At 48.0% G+C, this 20,372-nt stretch overlaps 1 protein-coding gene and 1 long non-coding RNA gene across 2 annotated transcripts in view; one reads left to right on the top strand and one right to left on the bottom strand.

Annotated features, from left to right (window-relative positions):
- The window catches only part of ZFHX3 (zinc finger homeobox 3), a 510,940-nt gene that overhangs the window by 257,174 nt on the left and 233,394 nt on the right, over positions 1-20,372 (bottom strand).
- On the top strand, positions 3,074-6,961 carry LOC110404161. The gene is made up of 3 exons (XR_002442081.1): positions 3,074-3,533; positions 4,569-4,653; positions 5,531-6,961. It is a non-coding gene; the product is annotated as an uncharacterized LOC110404161 (long non-coding RNA).

The following is a 20,372-nucleotide window of genomic DNA, read 5'->3' as shown; positions in this document are numbered from 1 at the left end:
GAAGAATCCCTTTAGCTGCTTTTAGATTGAAAATGGAAGGAATAAAAATAGGAAGGATTTTAATTTACAGAACCTTTATTTCAAAGTAAAGTGGCTGTGTTCTGCTGGTGCCGACCCCCAGAGGCCGGCTGCTGCCTTCCCAGGGCTGTGGAGGCAGGACGGGGCAGCCGGGCACAGCTCCAGCTCTCAGCTCGGGCAGACGCTAACTCACATTGCCTTGGCACCGAAACCATCCCGGCATTTCCTTAGTTACACATAGGAGCACCGACGTGTACCAGCGCCGTGGCGGCAGCTCCCGGGCAGCATGCTGGGGACAGGCCGTGCTTGCAGCGCCCTGCTCCTGCACTGCAGCACTGCCACCACGAACTCAGCGTGATCAGTAACTCCAGGGAATCTCTGCAGAAGCCTCAGCACAGATTACAAAAAAGGCTCCGTGTCACATGCTACTTCTTTTTCCCCACCAACAGCTGGGTGGGGAAAAAGCAACAGAAGAGTGGCTCCTATGGGCCAGACCAAAGGTCAGCACGCCCTTCTCGTCCAAGAAACACGGTGCCACTTTTCCCCATCTGTTTTCCTCTCCTTGTAACATAGCTCTCACGAGCATGCCATGCTTCAGAGCACCAACAGAACTGTGTGGTGGGAGCCTGCAGCGCAGCTGCACCCACGGAGGGACCCAGCGGAGCAGCGGGCACGGGCTGCACGGTGCCACGTCACCTCGCCACATCACACAGAACTCAACTTCTGCACATGGAAATTAAGCAAGATTTTGGGAACATTTATTTTCTGCCTTAGATTGTTAGACGCTCTTACTCATGTAATTTTTGATGGCGGAGAATGAAATACCAGTAATTGGCAGAGAAAGACATACAGACCGATTAAGGAGCGAGAGAATTTTCCTGCCTGCCACCTTTTCAATCTCAACATGTCACTGACTCACACACAAAAACCCGACTGAAGATTAAATCTGTAATAATTTACTCAAAATCAGATGATTGCACCGTCTGTCTGAAGCATTACCTACATGGTAATTCAGCGTGAAACATTAACATAGTGGTTTAAGTTAGCTAATGGTAATGACCAGCATCTCGAGTTTTCTGCAAGGAATGGTGTTTGAACTCTGGATTAAACTTGCACACACACCAAAAGCCTTTTCGGCTGAAGTTCACACACAGCACACACATCTACTGTGCAGACTCAGCCCGAACTGGAAATCCCAGCCACCACCAGCCGTCCTGTCACTCCCCACAAAGCCCTGGTTTCCCAGCACACGCGGTTCCCGCGCGGAGCTGCCACTTCCAAGCACTGCGCGAAGCCAGGAGAAGCTCCTGGCATCCCCGCTGCAAGCAGCTTCTCAGGAAGGAATTCGCTAAGCTGTGGGAAAGTCTATTTTAAATTTTGGGTTCTGCTTTTTACAAACATAACCTATGGTCGTAGGTCAGCAGATACTCTTCCCATTAAAGTCTATTTATACTCTGGAATTAATCTGTTTACAAGTTATATTGGGAAGATGCAACCGTGGAGCAATTCATTGCATTTCTGCTTTAATACTTACCACTCAGCACCAAGCAGAGGAAAGCGGTCGAGCAGAAGGATGCGCCAGCTTCCAGCCAGGCCAGGCACCGCGCGGAGCAGCCTGAAAGCAGCCAGGCTCCCGCCCTGCGCCCGCTGCACCCCGCAGCACCACACAGCAGCACTGCCAGCAGAGCGGCGCCCGCTGCTCTCCCCAGGTCACAGCGCACCCGAGTCCCCACCCCTGTCTGTTCTGCACAGCAGAAGGTGACTCCAGCCACAGCAAGGGTCACGTCTTGCTCAACAATACTGCCTTTCTGCATCACCATTCTGCTTAAAAGCATCATTCTGACATAAACTTGTCATAGCAAAGCTCAAAAAAAAAAAAAACAAAAAAAAAACAAGCGAACACCTATCATACAGAATCATTATTTCCGCTACTGAAGCAATAATGCAAACACTTTAAAAAAAAAAAAAAAAAAGAAGTCTGCTATATCAGCAGAGGGTGAACGGAGCAGAGCTCCTGCAGCCAGAATGAGAGAGGAGCACGGAACCCTGCAGGAAAGCACCCCTGTCTGCAGGGGGAATTACGGACAGGGAACTGCTATTTTGACATACTTTGTTTAAAAAGGGATCTCAAACCACAACAAATATTTACAGATGTACAGAACTGACAGCTTTCATGTGTACATGCAATTAACAAAATGTAAGAGGATTCCTCCGTCTTTCTAAGTTGGCATTTCTGAGAGCCTGCTAGCACCTCCTCGCAGAGGTTCTCATTTTCACTGTGGTGCTCCTCAGAAAAGTATTAAAGATTCTACGCTAATAAGAATCAATAGGAAAAAGTCTAAGCACAAGTGCTTAAATAAATTATATTATAATATTATTTTTTTTTTGCCATAAATCCCCCAGTTGCAATATGACAATTTACCATTTGTTGCTCTGGCCTTGACCCAAACACCTTTGCTTTCTCCCTGGATGACGTACTGCTTTCTCACCCTTCTGACCTGGCTTCACCTTCACTCTGAGCTGACACGAGCCCGCCGCTCTCTGCCCCCACATCATGGCAGCCCTGCGCACGCAGCACCAGGCTGCAATGGAGATACCTGCTCACATCTCCCCACCGGGCAGGCAGGCTCCGGCCTCCCCAGTCAGCGAGTAGGGGATGCAGACGAGTTCCCTGCCCGCTAGAAGGGTGCCCTAATGGCAGGGCAGAGAGAAAAACAAAAAAAAAAAAATTAAAACCAAAACCCAAGAAACCAAAAACCAACCAACAATAACAACAACAACCAAACAGGAAAAGACACATACAGACAAGTGCCTGCGCTTTCCTTGTTGGGAAGAGGAATTTGCTGCTCACTTCAGAGAGAACAGTGCTTCGAACCAAGGCAAGTGCTCATTCCAGTTACTCCCTGGAAACGCAAACCTTTGCTTCATGGGTTCAGGGTGAACAGTGCGGGACGAGAGCAGGGCGGGGGAAGCTGACGGGCGCGCTCCCAGCGCCATGGGCACAATTCTGAAAACCGCCTCAGGACCCGGGTTTGCTTTTTTGGTGATCCGCACAGAGTTCCCTGCAGTCATTAAACACAGACAAGCACACCGTCTGGGATGACACTTCCCTACAGGAGCTCACAACGTTGCTTTCCAAGAACGCAGCCCCAGATACACAACAGCCCCATCCATCCCACTTACTGGTTTTCTTTCCACTCTTTAAACATTGCCGGTCTCTCAAAAGGTGATTTCAAGGTCATTTAATTGAGGAAGTAGATTTGTCTGCTAAACCACTTTCATCAGAACATTTCAGGAGTAAATCCTGCAGCGCTTACATTTATTGCCATCCAGCTTCCAAGGACCTCAGGAAATCTCATCTGGGGGGTTTGGCTGGCTCCGCTACGAGGCAGAGTGACAGTTCTCCTGACATCACAACGGTACAGGTCCCTTCTAGCACACCTCCTTCCAGTCCTACGTTCCAGCAGCACCAGGATCATCGAACTGGGCAAATCTCGGTTTCTCCTGAGCCCAAGGTTAGAGCCCCACGGGCTCTGTGTAAAGCAGCAGCAGGCAGCAAGCAGCCAGAGCATGGCTGGGACACGGCTGGGGGACGTGGCTGCACTCTGCACACAGCGAGTGCAAACTTGTGCATTCCTGCGGATGAATGTTCAGCACATCACAGAAGTGGGAGGTTTTAAGCGTAGGGACACAAAACGTGCCAGAAACATATCTGAGGAACAAATACCATCTCTGGTGACAGTAGGCAGCGCAGTGGGTCCAAGGTACACCATGCACCCACAGAGGCTCAGAGTTGGAGGCATGACCACAGCACCCGCCTGCTGCCTCTCGCTGCTCTGTGGCCACAGTGTGCCCATGGGCACTCACCAGGACACGAAAAGAACCCAAACCTACTGAGACAGGAGCGCAGCCCACGGGCTGGCCAGGCTCTCACTGCTCGCCTTGCTCCCCCGTCACATTAACTACCATCCCCTCCACCAGGGCCAGAATGCAACCTTCACTGCATTAGTGCTAATTAAGAGAGCGAGCTTCCTACTCTGGCTGCTTAAATCACACTCCTCTACTTACTCAGAGTAGGGGAATGCTGACAATTTCACTAAAAGCAGACGGCAGCGCTCTGCAGAGCTCCCGGCTGGCAGGAGCTGCCCAGCCCAGGCCTTAGAGAGTGGAAAGGTGTGAAAGGCCCTGTCTGCTGCAGCATTGAGGTGTACGTCTTAGGGAGGTGGGGAACTGGGAACTGTTGTGTTTGGAAACAGAATATCCAAAGCAGAGCTTCTTAGAACACTGCCCTGTTTTCACAACGGCAGCACAGACCCAGAGCAGCCCTGGGATGCCTGCTTTCCAAGAGCACAAGCCACTCTCTTGTTATCAGCGAGAGCCTGATTCATTCGAGCCATTCACGCAGACAGCAAAGGCCAGGGCAGGGCCCCAGCACGGCCTACGGAGCGAGCCCTCCTCCTGCCCTCACACCAACCCATGCCACAACCCGGGCAAACTCATCTCTCTGCCTTCCAACCTCATGCACAAGGTTTGTTTCCTCTCTTCTACAGAGATCTTCTTGGTTAATACACCTGCCAATTAGAGTGTAATAAAAGACAGGGGTGGAATCACCAAGGCAAGAGTCCCACACTGCAGGTAAGTTGACTTTGTATACACAAAATATCATTCTTAAGAATAACACGGGGTATCTATCTGGATACATAATATCCAATGGAATACAGAAATTCTTCTGCGCCATCCAGGCTTGAGGACTGGAAAAGACAGGACTTGTACAGCCAGAACAGGAGGGAAGCCTGGCTCAGTTCTCCTGAAAGATGTGCACTGCATCTGCTAAGAGATTCTGAGACAACCCAGCATCCCAAGGTTCATGTGCTGACAGCAAAGAGGGACAGGAGAGCTCTGTGCCATGTTCCTTACTAGTGGGCAGTGTGCTAAGCACGATCTTGTCACGTGCTCTGTTAGTGCAAGCAGGAGCAGTTCAGGCTGTGAAATGAAAGGTTCGCACTCTCTCTATTAGATTACATATTATAAAATTCCTGGATTTTTTTAAATGCTTTTTAAAAGCCAGGAAAAATTACAAAGTATAAAAAGAAGATTATTCATACTGTAAAGCAGGAGAAAAAGGCATCTCTCCATTCTGGCGATGCATTAGGATACCACCTCCAATTATCTCACGGCATTACCTCTCTGTAAGACCAAGCCTCCTCGCCTCGCAGCTGCTCCTGCAGCCCCACACTCACACCCACAGCCCCGCGATGGGGGAGAGGGCTGCGATGCCTGCACTGACCGCTGCTTCTCAAGGAACAACAGCTTCTGCAAGACATGGGATTGTCCCTACTTCAAGTACCTCTTACACCTGAACGGTGGAGGCCTAGAGAGCAAGAAGGAGCTTCAGCTGCCTCGGGTCAGCAATATCCAAGCCTTTGGCATTTGGTTTATAGTCCTCTGGGAATGGCAGATGTGTGCTAATCACCTGCTATTATTTTAATTTTTATTGCTAAACGACTTTCAGTATCAACAGAAAACCATGTCCTGCTCCAACAAGGATGCAGTATGAAGGAGAGCTAACACTCACAAGTGATGGGAAACCCAAGATGTGCAAATCCAGATTGGCTCCATCCAGAGTGCACGCCAGGAGCCAACGTCCAGTGCTCGCACGATGCTGATTTCTCCTTGCACCAGAGGGCTAAATCGCATTAAGTCATCCACAGAAGCATTAAATAGTTTCCTGACATTACATTTCTATGTAAGCAGTTAAAGCTGTTGCCATAGGAACATTAACAAATATAGCAATGTGTATAATTGTGAATAAAAATGGACTGGAAAAACAGGACAAAAACGGCCCACACGGCCACATAGTTCACGCTCCGAGCCCCACACGACACGATGCGTGCAGCTGGCACGTGGCAGGGCAGCACCAGGCTCCCACCCCAGCAGGCACGGAGCCTGCCGAACCCCCAGCTCCCGGCCTCATAAAAATAGCAGGAACACATGTTCCCATTAGTCACTTGCTGGAGGGGAGCTGTGGGGTATGTGCTGACAGTCTGAGCACTGAGATCTAATTTGAATAGTATTTGCATATTCCAGGTAGACAAAGTGCAACTGTATTAAAAACACACGCGCGCAAGGATGTACAAAGTGAGACAGCAGTCTGATGACATTTACCTGAAATCAAACCTTTCCCCAGCATGTTTCCTAATGCGTGTGCTAGGGCCCCTCACGGCTACTGCTGCCCAGCCTGGCCGGTCTCAGCGAGGCTCTTAATTAAACTTCCACTTGCCAGGAATGGTTTGTGTTTGCAGAAGTGAGGACACGGCTGTCCTCATGGGAACATCAGACAGAGGGCTGCTCCCTCTGGATAACACCATTTCCTGGCCTCAGCAAGGAGGAGACATTTCAAGGTAATCCAAATGCAATAAGTGTCCCTCGCTGCTGTTGACTACAACTGAAATTCTGCACATTATTTCCAAGCATTCAGTTAGGACTAATGAGCGTCTAAAGCTGATGATAGGTCTGAATGCAAGCCATCCCTCCTCACCGGCTTCCTCTTGATCTTTAAAAGCTCAGTGATCTTTGGCAGGAGCATAACCTCTGGGAGTTCAAAGGTTAAGTTTTGGGGACGCAATCAGCGACTGAGCAAGGCAGGACAGAACTGTGCCGAGGTTATGTCAAGACACTGCTGGGCTGGAAGAAAGCCCTGGCATCGCGCAGGTGGCTGCGACTGATGCTCCGCTTCTGACGGCGGGGAGCGCCAGGACGGTGCTGTGCCAGGGGCAGGACATCCCCAGCCCTCAGCCTCAGCCCTGCACCTCCCCGGGAGTCGTGGTCAACAGTTAGCAACTATCAATACGTGGGCAAATACCAAATCCAATGCATTTCCATCTACCTGTTGGTCTACTGTGAATTTCCAACACAAGCAAACAAAAGCTGTAACATACTGTCAGCACATCAACAGTGTTTCATGCACTAGAGTAAAAAAAAAAAAAAAAAAAATAGTCCAGCCATTATTTTCCTTGTAGTTTGTGAGGTAAAGGCGAAAAAGGCTTTCCACATCCTTACGTTCCCTAGCAGAGAGGGCAGAACATCGTTTCTTTTCCCTTTTAACCCACTGAGGCAGCACAGTTAACACAGGGAACACCAGCTAGGCTACAGTCCCCACACCAAAGTGTGGCACCTAGAAAAAAAAACAGTCACTTGGTAACATCGTAGCAAAATCCATCTAAAAACTGAAACAATTTGGAAGAAAGAACCTGGAATTTTAACTCATCCATTCAGCGCTGGAACAAGATTATAATTCATCACTAATTTCTACAAAATGACTCAAAAATACCCACGTCAGCTCCTAATACTTCATCAGATCTTAAAGGACTGCCATTATCTGTAACATTATGCCATGCACTTCTGTAATATAAACGTGCCGAGTTGTAACACTATAACGTGATGGAAAGTACAGCAATAATAGCAGGGTGGCAAAGTCTTTGGCTGTGGCAAATGAGGACAAGCCCAAATGCAGCAGCCATGGATACAGAAATGAAGGAAAGAAGCAGCTTGCCTTTGGAAGGCCTCAGGTAGGCAGGGATCTCCAGCAGGAGATGCCCTCACCTCCACTGCCAACCCTTAAATGCAGCTGGGAAGGGCTGCATCCTGGCTCCACCCCTTCCAGTCACTCAGGTGCACTGCTTGCAGCTGAGCTCCCCTGGGCTGGCCCTGCTCCATCACTGGAGCAGGACATGACTTAGCATTTCTGCTACACAAGTCTTGTATTTCATCCATTCAGCTAAGTGCAAAATACATCCTCTTCTATTCCGTTTAAATCAAAAGTGTCCACCAAAATGGTACCTGAGTGCTCCCAGTTCAGTAATGACCTGAGTTCATTAAGCAGTGTGACTCGCTCCTACCAGGAAGCTGCCGCAGATGGACTCAGACACGTGCTGGGCCAGGTGTGCTCACGTCGCTGCAGGGACAGGGGCACGTGCTCTGCCCTCTTGCGTGGGGCTGTGGTCCTTCTCCCTCTGGAGCTCAGCAGGTCGTGCGGAACAGAGCACACAAAATATTGCTGAAACCTTCACCAAAAATGTTTTAACAGAATACCCCAAGTTGTGCACTGTAAGTACACTGATGCAGGGCAGCGAGAACATTGGACGCTGCTATGCTGCTAAGGCAACGCGCAAGGCGGGCATCTGACCCTACACGGCATGAGCCTTCTCCTATTGCCCATTTCCAGGGAGCACCCTCCCTTTGCTATTTGTTCCACATCCATCCAGAAGGACAATATCTGACATTTTTCCCTCAGCACAGAGCACTTCTGCAGGAGTGTCACAGAACGGCGCTCCTCCCGCCGGGAGCTCTGAGCAGAGCCAGCGCAGAAGTCCAGGCAGACTGTGCCGTTAGTATGCTGATTACAATACATACAAAATAATGTTTTGTACAAGTTCAGAGGGAAGAGTTAAACACTGCTCTCAGCTCTTGGCAGTGACTTTTACAACACTGTGCAATGCATTATCACATTTTGACCTTTATATCTAACTCACCTTCCGTGATTTGCTGAAAAATCTTTGACCACCATTTGTGCAAAAATAGCACAAAGAGCACCAGGAGACAAGCGCAGGTTGTGCCGTCAGCACACGGCAGCAGAACAAATGCAAACATCAGGTATCTGTACAGGAAGCAACTCAACTACTTCCTAGTGTTGGATTTAATAGCAAATTACCAGAGACACTACACATTACTACAATCTGCACATCAAACCAGGCAGAAAGCAACCTGCAATTATACAATTAGACTGATACACAAGCTTCCCGCTAGTGTTTATTTCTGCTGCCAATCACGCTGCTTACTGGAAAACAAGGGCTCTCAGCATCTGCCATGCCTCGCACTTTTTCTCCTCCGTTCTTCCCCATTTCGAGGGGCTTCACCAGTCACATCGCACTCCTGCAGCAGCCCGGTGAAGCTGCCTTCACGATCCCCTCACGCTGAGGCGTGTTTTGGCTGCAGCGGAGCCCAGCTCTGCGTGCGATGAGCGCTCATCCCAGCAGCAGCCAGCTGCGTGGGACACGGCCACGGGACAGAGAGACAAACCGATGTTTGCTAGCTGACGAAGGCAGCTGATTGAAAGCCAACAAAATCCTTGATTTCAAATGAAAAATATTAAATTTCAGTCATATTCTCATGCTCTGCCCTACCAAAAAAAAAAGTGAGAAGTGACTACAGTTGGAAGCTGTTGCATCGAGGCTGGTTTCCTCATAATACAGTGCCTGGAGATGACTGAACATCGGACACATCTCAGATGGCTCACAAAAGGTCTGCTAGCTTAAGTTCAAGGCACTTGTGATCTTTCAGGTCTCTGTGATAGCTTATTCTTCCCACCCTGTCTTTAACCCCACCCTGTTCAAATGGTTCTATTTTCTGTCCCATGAGCACCGCTGAACTTGCACACACCTATCAGAGCCCGATGCTGTGAGCCATACGCCTCTTTGTACAACAAGTCCGTGCCCCACATTGATTACAGATACGTCTGAGCAGCAGCTGCTATTTATACAGCACAGCCAGTCAGCAGAGCCCACAGACACACACTGACCTGCCCGGGCACAGCCACCCTGAAGGTCCACCATCCTCCCCATGCACCCCACCAGAACCAGGCAGGAGAGGCAGCGTGGGTGCAGCGCGGTGGGGAGAACAGCTTCACATTGTGAAGGCAATGGATGCAAACCTGCAGGAGCGTAGCATGCACAGGGACCAGCCCCGTTCCTCAGCCCCACAGCAGGCCAGCTGCATATCAGACCTGTGAGTTACAGTGTTTATACATGCACAGACACAGATGATAATTATATGTACTTTGTACACAGATAATCAGTTTTTTCAGTCGATAATCCTCTTTTCACTAATTATTTTGTTTAGATTTCTGGATTTCATTTAGCTTTCCACCAAACGTAGCCACAAAACAGAGCCCTTCATTTCACGGTAAGTGCTCAGAGATGGCTCTCAGTGCCACGTGCAGCACTGAGCAGTTCAAAGCCCAGTGGCTCCCGCAGAACTCTCCCCGAGCCCAGGCCGTGTGCTGGGGAGCACTCCGGCACAGCCCGGCCCCGCATGCAGCACAAACCAGGAGCTCCCACTGCAGCCCTCCTGCTCCTCCCCATCTCCGGCTCCCTCCTCTCTCACTTTTTATTCCTTAGGGCCATCCCACCGTGCTGGGGGATCCTCCAGCTCCTGCACACCCCTGCAGACCAGCTGGCCCTACTGTCAGCAACTGGAAATTCCTTCTGCTCCCCTCCTTCAAGCATACCCATGCTTACTTTACAGGAGCTGGTCCTCCTTTCGTACAGGTCTCAGGAATCCCATTTCTGACCATTCCTTGTGACCATGTAAACATCTTTGTCAGACACTACCATAGCTTTTGGAGGCAGTCGGATGGATTCCAATGGAACAGCTCACCAGAGGACAAGCTCCCAGTTCTCCTATGCACACGAGGTGGCCCATGTAACAACAGCCATGCATCTGTTTACAAGAACGCACCAATGCAGCTTTCCTATCAACAGCAACCTCAGAGTTCTGATAACACGAGTGCAGCCAGATTCGGAAGGCCCAAAGGTACCCAGCAGGCAGGGACAGGAGCCAGGGGCCAGCCTGGGCAGGTGGGGGTTATTTCACTGAGGTGGAAAATTTACATTTGAATTACATCACACAAAAATTGCACCAAGTTATCAAAATAGAGGTTCTTCACAGCAGTGAGCTGCTTTTTCAGACGAGACCATTTGACACCCAAAATGATGCAGCTTTGTGCATCATTTGAGCTGGTGGGTGCAGCTTTGTTACCCAACAACCAGGAAGCCCCTGTCTGCAGGCATTCCGCAGGGCAGCAGGCCCCTCCTGTAAGCAACAAGGAAGCTTGTGGGAGAAGAGAAACTCTTTCCTGCAGATAGATATTTTTGAGCTGTGCCGTACAAGGCACTTCAGAATTGTTCCTTGGAACTGAGCTCAAGAGCTTTTCTCCAAAGAAACAAGAACAGTAGAAATCTCCTACGTCACCATTTCAATATGAAAAAATAGCCTGGCTGTCATTATACAAGGGTTTAAGAAAAAAGTCAAATTCAAACCCAATCTAACAGGCAACACTTTACGGCATTTTAGAGTCAAGATGGTAATTTGCAATGATATGTAATTTATCTGACTCAAGAAACACTTTAGTAACTGAGTAGGATTCGAGCAGTATCTAGACTCTTTAAACCTGCAGCATCTGCACAGTAAACATTCGCGCTCTCTTGCTCTCCCAGAAACCTCACATTATAAGTAAAATGTAGAGCCTGTATTTAGCACAACGTGGACCTTGTACCCGAAAAGCCACAAAAAAACAATGGAAGCAGGATTGTTCCCCGGCATCACTGGTGAGTCAGGGAGTCCTGATGACCTCAGGATCATCACCACCATGATCCGTAGGTAAGACATTAAGCATTTCTTGCAATCTGTGTCTCACCAAAAAATCCTTTAAATGAGACACAGCATTCGGATTTACGGAGGAAGCTGCACTACCTGCCACTTTGGTATCACAACGAGGCCCTTCCTCTCGGGGATCAGAAGGCCAGCAAGACTCACGTCTACATTTTCAAAGCGCGCCGAGATTCAGACGTGCCTGCTGCTCGTCCAAAGAAATCTGGACTACAACAGAATGCAGGGGCTTGGAAAAGCAGGGCACGCGGTGTGAAGCCAGCACCAGGCGCGGTGCTCCCGTGCACGGGGCCGCTGAGCCGCAGCACGCCTGCCACCGCCGCCCGCCCCAGGGCGCTGACGCCCAACAGCCTCACAGCGCTCCCGTTCCGAAGCACTCAGAACACCTTACGTTTACTCACCAGGCAAAGAAAATTTTACGTATTTAAGAGACATTTTGTAGGCTGCAAACAAATGGATCAAATTGTGCTCTTCCATTTTTATCATAATCTAAGTAGAAAGCACTTACCATCAATGCACAAAGAGCTCAGCCATGCTAGAGAGGAACGGCACAGCAATAAGAGCAAAGGTAGAAAATGGAGGATGCAGATTATAAAATTCAGTCACATTTTAAAATTTTCTGCTACAATAATTCACTTTATGTAGAATTAATGTGGCTGATTGAACGTTTGTGCTGTAATTTACTTATAATTAACATTTTATGGTGAACAGATTTCACCATCTCCTTCATGCTGTGAACTCTGAGCCATAGGTCAAAAATAGAGATGAAACAGATAAGCACAAAATATTCTCACTGAAATATTAATGAGATTTTAATTTACTACTTTAAAAATACATCTTTCATCAATGCCTGTATATCAAATCATTATTTTAATTTTTTTACATTATATTAAAAATATAATGAACTTTCCTAACTGGTTGAAAGACCCTGAAATGTCTTTTGTGAAGAGACAGCTCAGGGGAACAAAAAGGTCCAAACACTCACAGCTATCAAATATCTCAGATGGCGGTCGGATGAGAGCCAGCTTAAACTCATCGTAACGCCTTCACTGTTAACTGCCAGCTGAAACGAGGGGCTGTCCCACGGAGCAGCCAGGCGATGCTGTTCGTCCTGCTACGACACAGAATCTTATCTCACAGCATAAGGCCAGTCTCTAATAACATTCAGCTGCCACAAACTTCTTCATGTTTTTCAACAGAAGTTCTTGCATTCACTACTGACGTAAAAGAAATACAAAGCGCTGCTTCAAGAAGCCATTCTTATCTTTTAAAGCCAGTTTGGGCTAAATTTCAAGCCCAACAGAACAAGGCTTTGCCATTAGGAAAGACACCACAAGTCACGGGAAAAATACTCTTCTTCATGGCCTAGGAAGAAAGAAAACTTGTGTGATATCTCAAATCCACTAAAACGTGTGTTTAAAGCTGTCTTTGTTATTACCCAGGGATGACAGACCACATCAGAATTAATCACCAGGCCATCTGCAATTCATATGATTTCCTATTCTGCAATGTGCTACCAAACAGGCAACTGAGGACATTCCCGGAATGGCCTGGTGACAGAGAATGAAGATATGGGATGACAATGAAAAAGTCAGCAGAAAATCATAAGTCAATGGAACTATTTTATGCTTTTTACTTCCTAGCCTGCACCAGTCCATTCAAAAGGCTCATTAGAATTTCAAATGAAAAGCTGAATAACACAAGCATTATAAATCTCTTACAAACAAATACATCAAGAAAAATATACATGTAATTTTCCTTGTTAAACTGCACTGCTTTTTTTTTTTTGCTAAAGGTTTCTTTGCTGGGAATCAGCAACTATTTGTTTTTAGGGTGAAGCTGCCTTTTTTGTTAATTTATTTAAGTGAAGGCCAGCGCTTGCCTCCCTGGTCCCTCTGCAGCTGGAAGAATGCAGACCAGGCACCTCTCAGTGCTCTCCATGCAGCCATAGGCTTTTTCTTTTTCTTCCTCCCCACCTTTAAAGGTGTGAGGAGCACACAAGTTAGTTATTTACCAGTGGGAGGAATCCCAGGAGAACTCAGCCCCAGCTTCCTGCAGCACCCCGCCACAGAGGGGCTCCCAGCGGCGGATCGGTGCCAGGAGGGGCTCTGGTGGGCTCAGAAGGTCCTGCAAGGCCCCCCAGCCCTCTGCTGGTATTAGGGCTGCTCACCCGAAGCCCGTTAAAAATAAACCCATCCCTTAATGTTTCCTTTAGACCAGTAAAAACAGTTTAGCCCATCTGTAGTAACAGCAGAAAAAAAAAAGCTAACATGCGAATGGCTACCACAGTCCGAGTGGGGTGAACTTGCTTCCGAGCACAGCAAGCAGAACAGCCAGAAGTTGTGCAAAGATACAGTACATCCACGGTCACACCCACAGCAGGAGTCCCAGCAACACCGCCACACTGGGAGCACCGTCCCCCGCAGCCACCGGCACCGCGTGCCCTCACAGCTGGGCCTGGCCGGGCCCAGGGGACAGAGCAGATCAGGTTGGGCCCAGCACATCAGGTCACACCAAAGCATCCTGGGCCAGGCCAGGCCCGGCGGACCAGGCCGGGCTGCAGTGTGAGGAGCTGCAGAGTGGAGCTGCCTGAGGACTGCAGCCAGGGCTGCGGGACGGCCCTGTCCCCAAACCCTGACAGGCCGTGGAGCACCACGGGCTCATCCCCATGAGTGGTACTAACAGAGGGAACCACTCTGACGGACGGTACTCTGTGTCTCCCAGCACCTCTGCTACCGTTTTCTAACACAGGTTTTTCCAGCATACCAGCTGTGCCTCTGCTCCAGTACTGGGCTAAGGAGTTGGAGGGGCTTTCACAGGCATCTGCCTGAAGAGCTGAATGCAAAACTGAATAAATACCTTAAATTCTAACTGCTAGATCCCAGACACAGTATTTGCTAAGTGCCAAAGGAATCCTTTGCACTTATCAGAACCATTTAAGTCCACGTTCACCATTCAGAACCCAATACCTGAAGTGCTCGTGGTGGGTTTGGGCTTTTTTAACTTATTTTCTGGCAGATCCAATACAGAGACCACGGAAGAGCCCACGCATCAGCCATATTTAAGCACGAAATGTCGAGAAAATTCACATAAAATGGCAGCATTCAAGACCCAACTCAATGTAAATAATTCACAGCAATAAAAGCAAATGCCACGTTCACCTGCAGAGACACGGAGGTGCTCCTGCCCCTGCGGTCCCAGTGCCAGCAGCTGTCCCTGCCACAAGGAAGCGGCAATGGCACAAATATATAAACACACACACACTTCAAAACAACAAGGAAATCTCACCAGATGTAGCACACGTCCACTCAGTCCCTTATTTTTTCCTAAGTGCCTTTCCTTAGTGAAAGCCATCAAATATCATTGTGAATTAGTAATAATTTTTTTAGCAGTGCTGAAGAATTAAAGCGAGAGAGAAAGGGAAGGCATGCAAGAGAGAGAAAAGGAGGGAGAGAAAGAGAGAGGTTAAGCTCAAAGGCAGGGAGAGCGAAATGGACCAGATTATACAAAATTAAAAAGCAAATACGCGCAGACAATTTGTGCCGAGTGATTGCAAGCAATTACAGTCCGGCTTTTCTGGAGGGAAAATTGGGGAGGGGGGGGGAAGGTTATTTCAGCTTAAAAGGAGACTTTATTCATTCCTGATCAGCTTCTCCTACTATTCTCTCTTTTATTCTTGGATATCAATTTAAAAAAAAATCACCCTTCAGATGTTACATGCCTAACCCTGGGAATCCCACCCCTGGGCAGAGAGGGAGGATTTCAGCTTCCAATCGGCTCTTTCTATAGCCCTGAAAAAGCAATTTCCTCATAAAGGATAAGAAAAAGAAAAAGAAAAAGAAAAAGAAAAAGAAAAAGAAAAAGAAAAAGAAAAAGAAAAAGAAAAAGAAAAAGAAAAAGAAAAAGAAGGAAAAGGAAAAGGAAAAGGAAAAGGAAAAGGAAAAGGAAAAGGAAAAGGAAAAGGAAAAGGAAAAGGAAAAGGAAAAGGAAAAGGAAAANAAAAGGAAAAGGAAAAGGAAAAGGAAAAGGAAAAGGAAAAGGAAAAGGAAAAGGAAAAGGAAAAGGAAAAGGAAAAGGAAAAGGAAAAGGAAAAGGGGGGTGAGGGGGAATAAAGAAAGGAAGAAAGGAAGAAAGAAAGAAAAGGAGTGCAAAAAAGGAAAACCACAACAAGGGCACGCGTTTCTCTTGGAGGAGAGCTTCAATTTTACTGTAATTGTCTGAAGAAGAGCTGCTTTGATCTGCAGAATTACTACTATGCTTCAAATGCCCGCCTGCTAGTGTCACAGCTGGGCCTGGCATGGCGTGCTGCGGCGACGAGGCTGATGAGGGCTGTACCCAGCCAGGACCCCCGGCGGTCCCAGCAGCCCCAGGGCTGCACTGCGCCCAGAGCCCCGCTCCGCCAAAGCACAGGGAAAAACTTTCAGGCCTTCGTTACATTTCTTGTCTCACATCACTGCCTGTTGTTCCAAATTATGTTTCTCTATTAACTAGAGCTATACAATCCGTTCATTTAACCCAAAGAGGGTGAAACACACCAAGGCTGGTGCTGCACAGCCATGCTGCAGCACACGCAGCCCCAGTATGGCACACACAGCCCCAGTATGGCACACACAGCCCCTTCACAACCTGATTTCAGCATACCCCTGGTTGCTGTGAGAGGCCCACAGCCGTGCCCATGCTCCCCACTGCCTGCAGCTGCAGGTGATAGCTGTTGGTGGGCCCAGAGTCCCACAGGCACAATGAAGTCCAACTGCTTTCTTGTTCTCCTGCTTACCTGCCATCTCTGTACTTGTATGAAAATACCTTTCATGAACACAGCTTTTGATACGTGATCCAATATATTTTTCTCCATTTTTCTAAATCCAAATAAGCTGAGGGTGACCGGGATAACCTGTACATCAGGACAATGATGCGTTTTTTCAATTCTCTCATGACTGGGGACAGAGCCTTAATGCCACGTCACACCAACACCTGTTTCATGTGTGCCACATACGTTCAAATAAAAGCTGTTAGAAAATGCCCATTTCAGGTTACTGAAATTCTTTGACAAATCCACAGTGAACCATGGTGCGCTCCCGCTTGCCGCCGCGCAGCGCCCTGCTCCGACCCCACCAGCGCGGCCCAGGAGCGGGGCAGCCGGAGCCGCACTGCGCGCTGGAAGGAGGCAGAGGCAAGCGGCACCAGCATCCCTCTCGTACATCAGCACGCCAGCCATGTACAGCTCAGCCATTTAAGAATCAAGCAGTCTAAAAGTGAGTTCAGGATCCCAGAAATTCAGGATTTTCTTGGGGGTTGGTGTGCACATGGTTACACCGGGAGAAATCGTGCTCTGTACTCTCACCCTTCTCCTTACGCCTTACTTTGAATGTCCCAGGCTCTGTGAAGCTCTGCCATTTGTGCCTGAAGAAGGAATAACTTTTTAACTAAACACACAGAGGAGTTTTTCTTCTAATGCAGGAATTTCTGACCACGAGGTCCAATGCTGAGGTCTAGCACAGACAGCACGCGGTTGCTGCTGGTGAGATGCTGGTGACCAAGTATGACTGCGACCACTCGAACGAGCAGAGGCATTTTGAGCCCACACAGCTTTCCAGTTAGTAAAGCACTCTCTGTCTACAAAGTTTTCAAGATATATGATCTTAAAATCTTCCCATTATTATACACAGAAAGACTACTTTGTGTAAATAAAGGTTTCTAAAATCATATTTGTGCAATTTTTCTCTGCTTGTATTGAGTCAGATTCCTGGTAACTGGCAGTCTGCCTTCGCATGAAGAAGCCTGTGAAAAATGGCACGAATAATTTCTTAAAAAATCTCTAACATCTATCTGAAATAGTTTGCCTGTAAAATATGTAGCATGCACAAATACACTGCGATGTGGCGTGGCGCACAGAATTTATCGGCATTAGTCTGCGATGAGCCACATAAGTCATGCAGGGCTTCGCTACTCGTAAGTACTGCAGTCATCTCCCACTCATCAATAACACCTTTAGTCCGCTGCATCCTAGCGTGAACCGAGCAGCTATCTGAGCTATAAACATACACGATTTTTCAGTCAAAAGAGTAATAGGCAAATAGCTGGATTTCACTCACGTTGTGTTCTTCAGGTAGTAAAATAGGCACATATTTAATGTACGTACCAAAAAGTACAGTCCTAATAAGTAAAGAGAGTCATATCTCCCAGTTAGCACATAGATGGCTGTATTTTGTGGCTGTACAGCTAAAACTGTATGCGCATGCATCTAAATGCAGATAAATATCTATAAAGAGAGATCTGCATACCTTCAATGGCCAATGAAGTAGAGGGCTGGATAAGCGTAAGACGAAGTACATGATAAAAATAATCCTAATTTTCATACACAATGATGAACTCAAGTAAAATTACTGCTTAAAAATGAGATCTTGAGGCTGTACAATGTCCTCTCATAGCGCTCCTAGAGGTTGCTGTTGGACATTGTTCTTTTGCTTTATTATTTCACTAATTGGTCGTTAAGAAGTCTGTATTTCTAATTCTGCCTTTGCCAGCAACACACTGTGGGTCAGCAAGTAAATTAATCTACCTCTACACCTCAGTTTCTCCAAATGCGAGACAGGGAAACACATATCCATCACTGGGTCCTGTAGGAGTTAATCTGTTAATGTTTGTATCAATCAAGTTGTCAAGAGCTATTTAAGTGCTTATTATTACTCATACAATAATTCTCTCCTTCAGGGCTCTGTAAGTTTGCAAATGCCTCTCTCATCACATAAGTGAAGTTCTTTGGGGGGCAAGTGCGCCGATCTGGATTACAGCTGACCGAGCACGTCTCTGTGGGTGGGTTCATCACATCAAGCACCCAGGAGCAAAGCAAAGTGTTCCCTTTTTGCCTCCATGCTACAAAACACCTCACCCTCCCTCATTTCACCACACCACATTCCTCAGCTGCACCAGACCAGGGAATCGATGTAACTGAAGGATGTATCCGTGTCCTACACTGGAGTGCCACCAAAGGCACAGCCTTAGGGGAGCATCTCTTCCTAAAGGACAAGTACAACAAGTGTTACACGCAGGCCTGTGCTACCGCGAGCCTGCTCTGCCCACGCACACCCTCCTGTCAGTGCTAAGAACTGCTGGGGACCGATTCTGCGGAAGCGCTCCTTTGCCTGCAGCAACCTTTGCTCTGCCCATTGCAGAGAGAAGCTTTTCATTCAGGCCACGCAGCTCCCAGGCACCTCAGGGAGAGGTCCCACTCTGCCCTGCCCCTCCGCCCCAGTGGCAGAGGGATGAGCCTTTAAGTAACAGCTGTGGCACTGCCAGACACTGGACACCAGGACACTGCAGCACAGCTGAGCTTGCGGCCACCAGCGAGCGCTGCAGCAGTGGGAGCCTGCAGGTTTCTCATCCCTTCATGTTGTGATGCACCACATTCACAGCAACATCCCCCAGTGTGCCAGGTCCAACACAAGAGCTGGTGCTCTTTATCCATGTGACTTTGCCTGTCCCAAAGGCTTGCACAGGAAGGCACGAGCCAGCGGGACCAGAGCCTGCCTGCGCGGGGCTGTGCTGGGAGCAGGAGCTGCCCCTACGTCTTCTCACACAATTAATTCTGTCTGCTGGCACCACTGGAGCTAAATACAACTTATAAAACACAGAGCAGATCTCCATAAGAAATGCAACTAAAAAAGTGACACTTTAATTATTATCTTTATGCTCCAGCAATACCCCACCAGAACGAGGAGCAGATAACTCAGCGCTGGCTCAGGCTCTCCGCAGCACCAGGAGATGCTGGTGTGTCTCTGGCACCGGGCACTCACGTGAGTGCAATGCATGTGTACGCAGCCCGCAGTTATTTATCAACCGTTTGTGCAAGTGCTTATCTACTAATTTATTTAATTTATAAACGCTTACGTTGCAGACCTTGAGATGGTAGATTCCAAAGACAGGCGGCGATGAGCTGCTCAGCACCATGCCCGCAGCCCGGCCCCCAGGCCTTCCCACGCCGCTGCCTGCAGAGCTGGGAATCTGGGAAGGAAGAATTTCAGGCAAATCTCCTTCGTGTGATTTTCTCCACAGTGGTCTCAAACAGAGCAGATCTTCCAGCCTCTAGAGATCAGCGTAATGAGCCTTTTGCCCACAACAATTGATCCTTGGGAAATTAGTGAGATTCTGTTCTGAAACATGTGGCTGCTAATATGTCAGCAAATTATGTAACTTCCAATTTTTCTGTAGTTCTAGCAGAAGCTGTGCTACGTGCACAATTACAAATCTCTCAGTAAATTGTGTAATAAATAAATAAATGGCTCTGCATAATTACTTGTTAAATAGCTCATTTTCCCACCGCTCCAGCTCTGACAGCCAGCTGTGTGAGCTCCAAGGCCAGCCGTTGTGATGCAGAACATGGCAGGGTTCTTCCTACCCTGGATTTCTTTTCACACCTACCCCAGCGATGACCCTGCTCACTGCAGAGCAGTCGGACTCGATGGCCTAGGAAGGTCCCTTCCAACTCAAACCATTCTAGGACGTTAAGCAGAATGTATGTATTAAATGTGTATCTGTTTATATTTACTCTATGCAGCAGGCACAATGGAGGCAAATGGCATTAATTAACCACATGGCTGGACGTGCTGGCTATATATATTACTGACATTTCACTCCTTCTATTACCTTCAAGTACCTCCTGCTATGTGATACACGAGCAGAACAGCAGAACAAACGTCACCGTGTATTCTGCAAGGTCCAACTGTCCTTTCCCTTCCCTATGCCACATACATGCTTTAAATAGCACTTTGACTACATCTGAAATCAACATTTGTAATGATTTTGATCTCTCTTTCATGTTCTTGAATAGAGCAGACCTGAACCTCGAGCCTGAGATTTCTGCTCCCTACTTTCTAAAATTGTCTGAGTTTTTCTCCGCCAGGAGCTCACTG

This window comes from Numida meleagris, chromosome 10 (genome assembly GCF_002078875.1).
Source record: "Numida meleagris isolate 19003 breed g44 Domestic line chromosome 10, NumMel1.0, whole genome shotgun sequence".
Classification (NCBI taxonomy): domain Eukaryota; kingdom Metazoa; phylum Chordata; class Aves; order Galliformes; family Numididae; genus Numida; species Numida meleagris.
The sequence above is the reverse complement of the archived record's forward strand: the minus strand, read 5'-3'. Positions and strand labels throughout refer to the sequence as shown.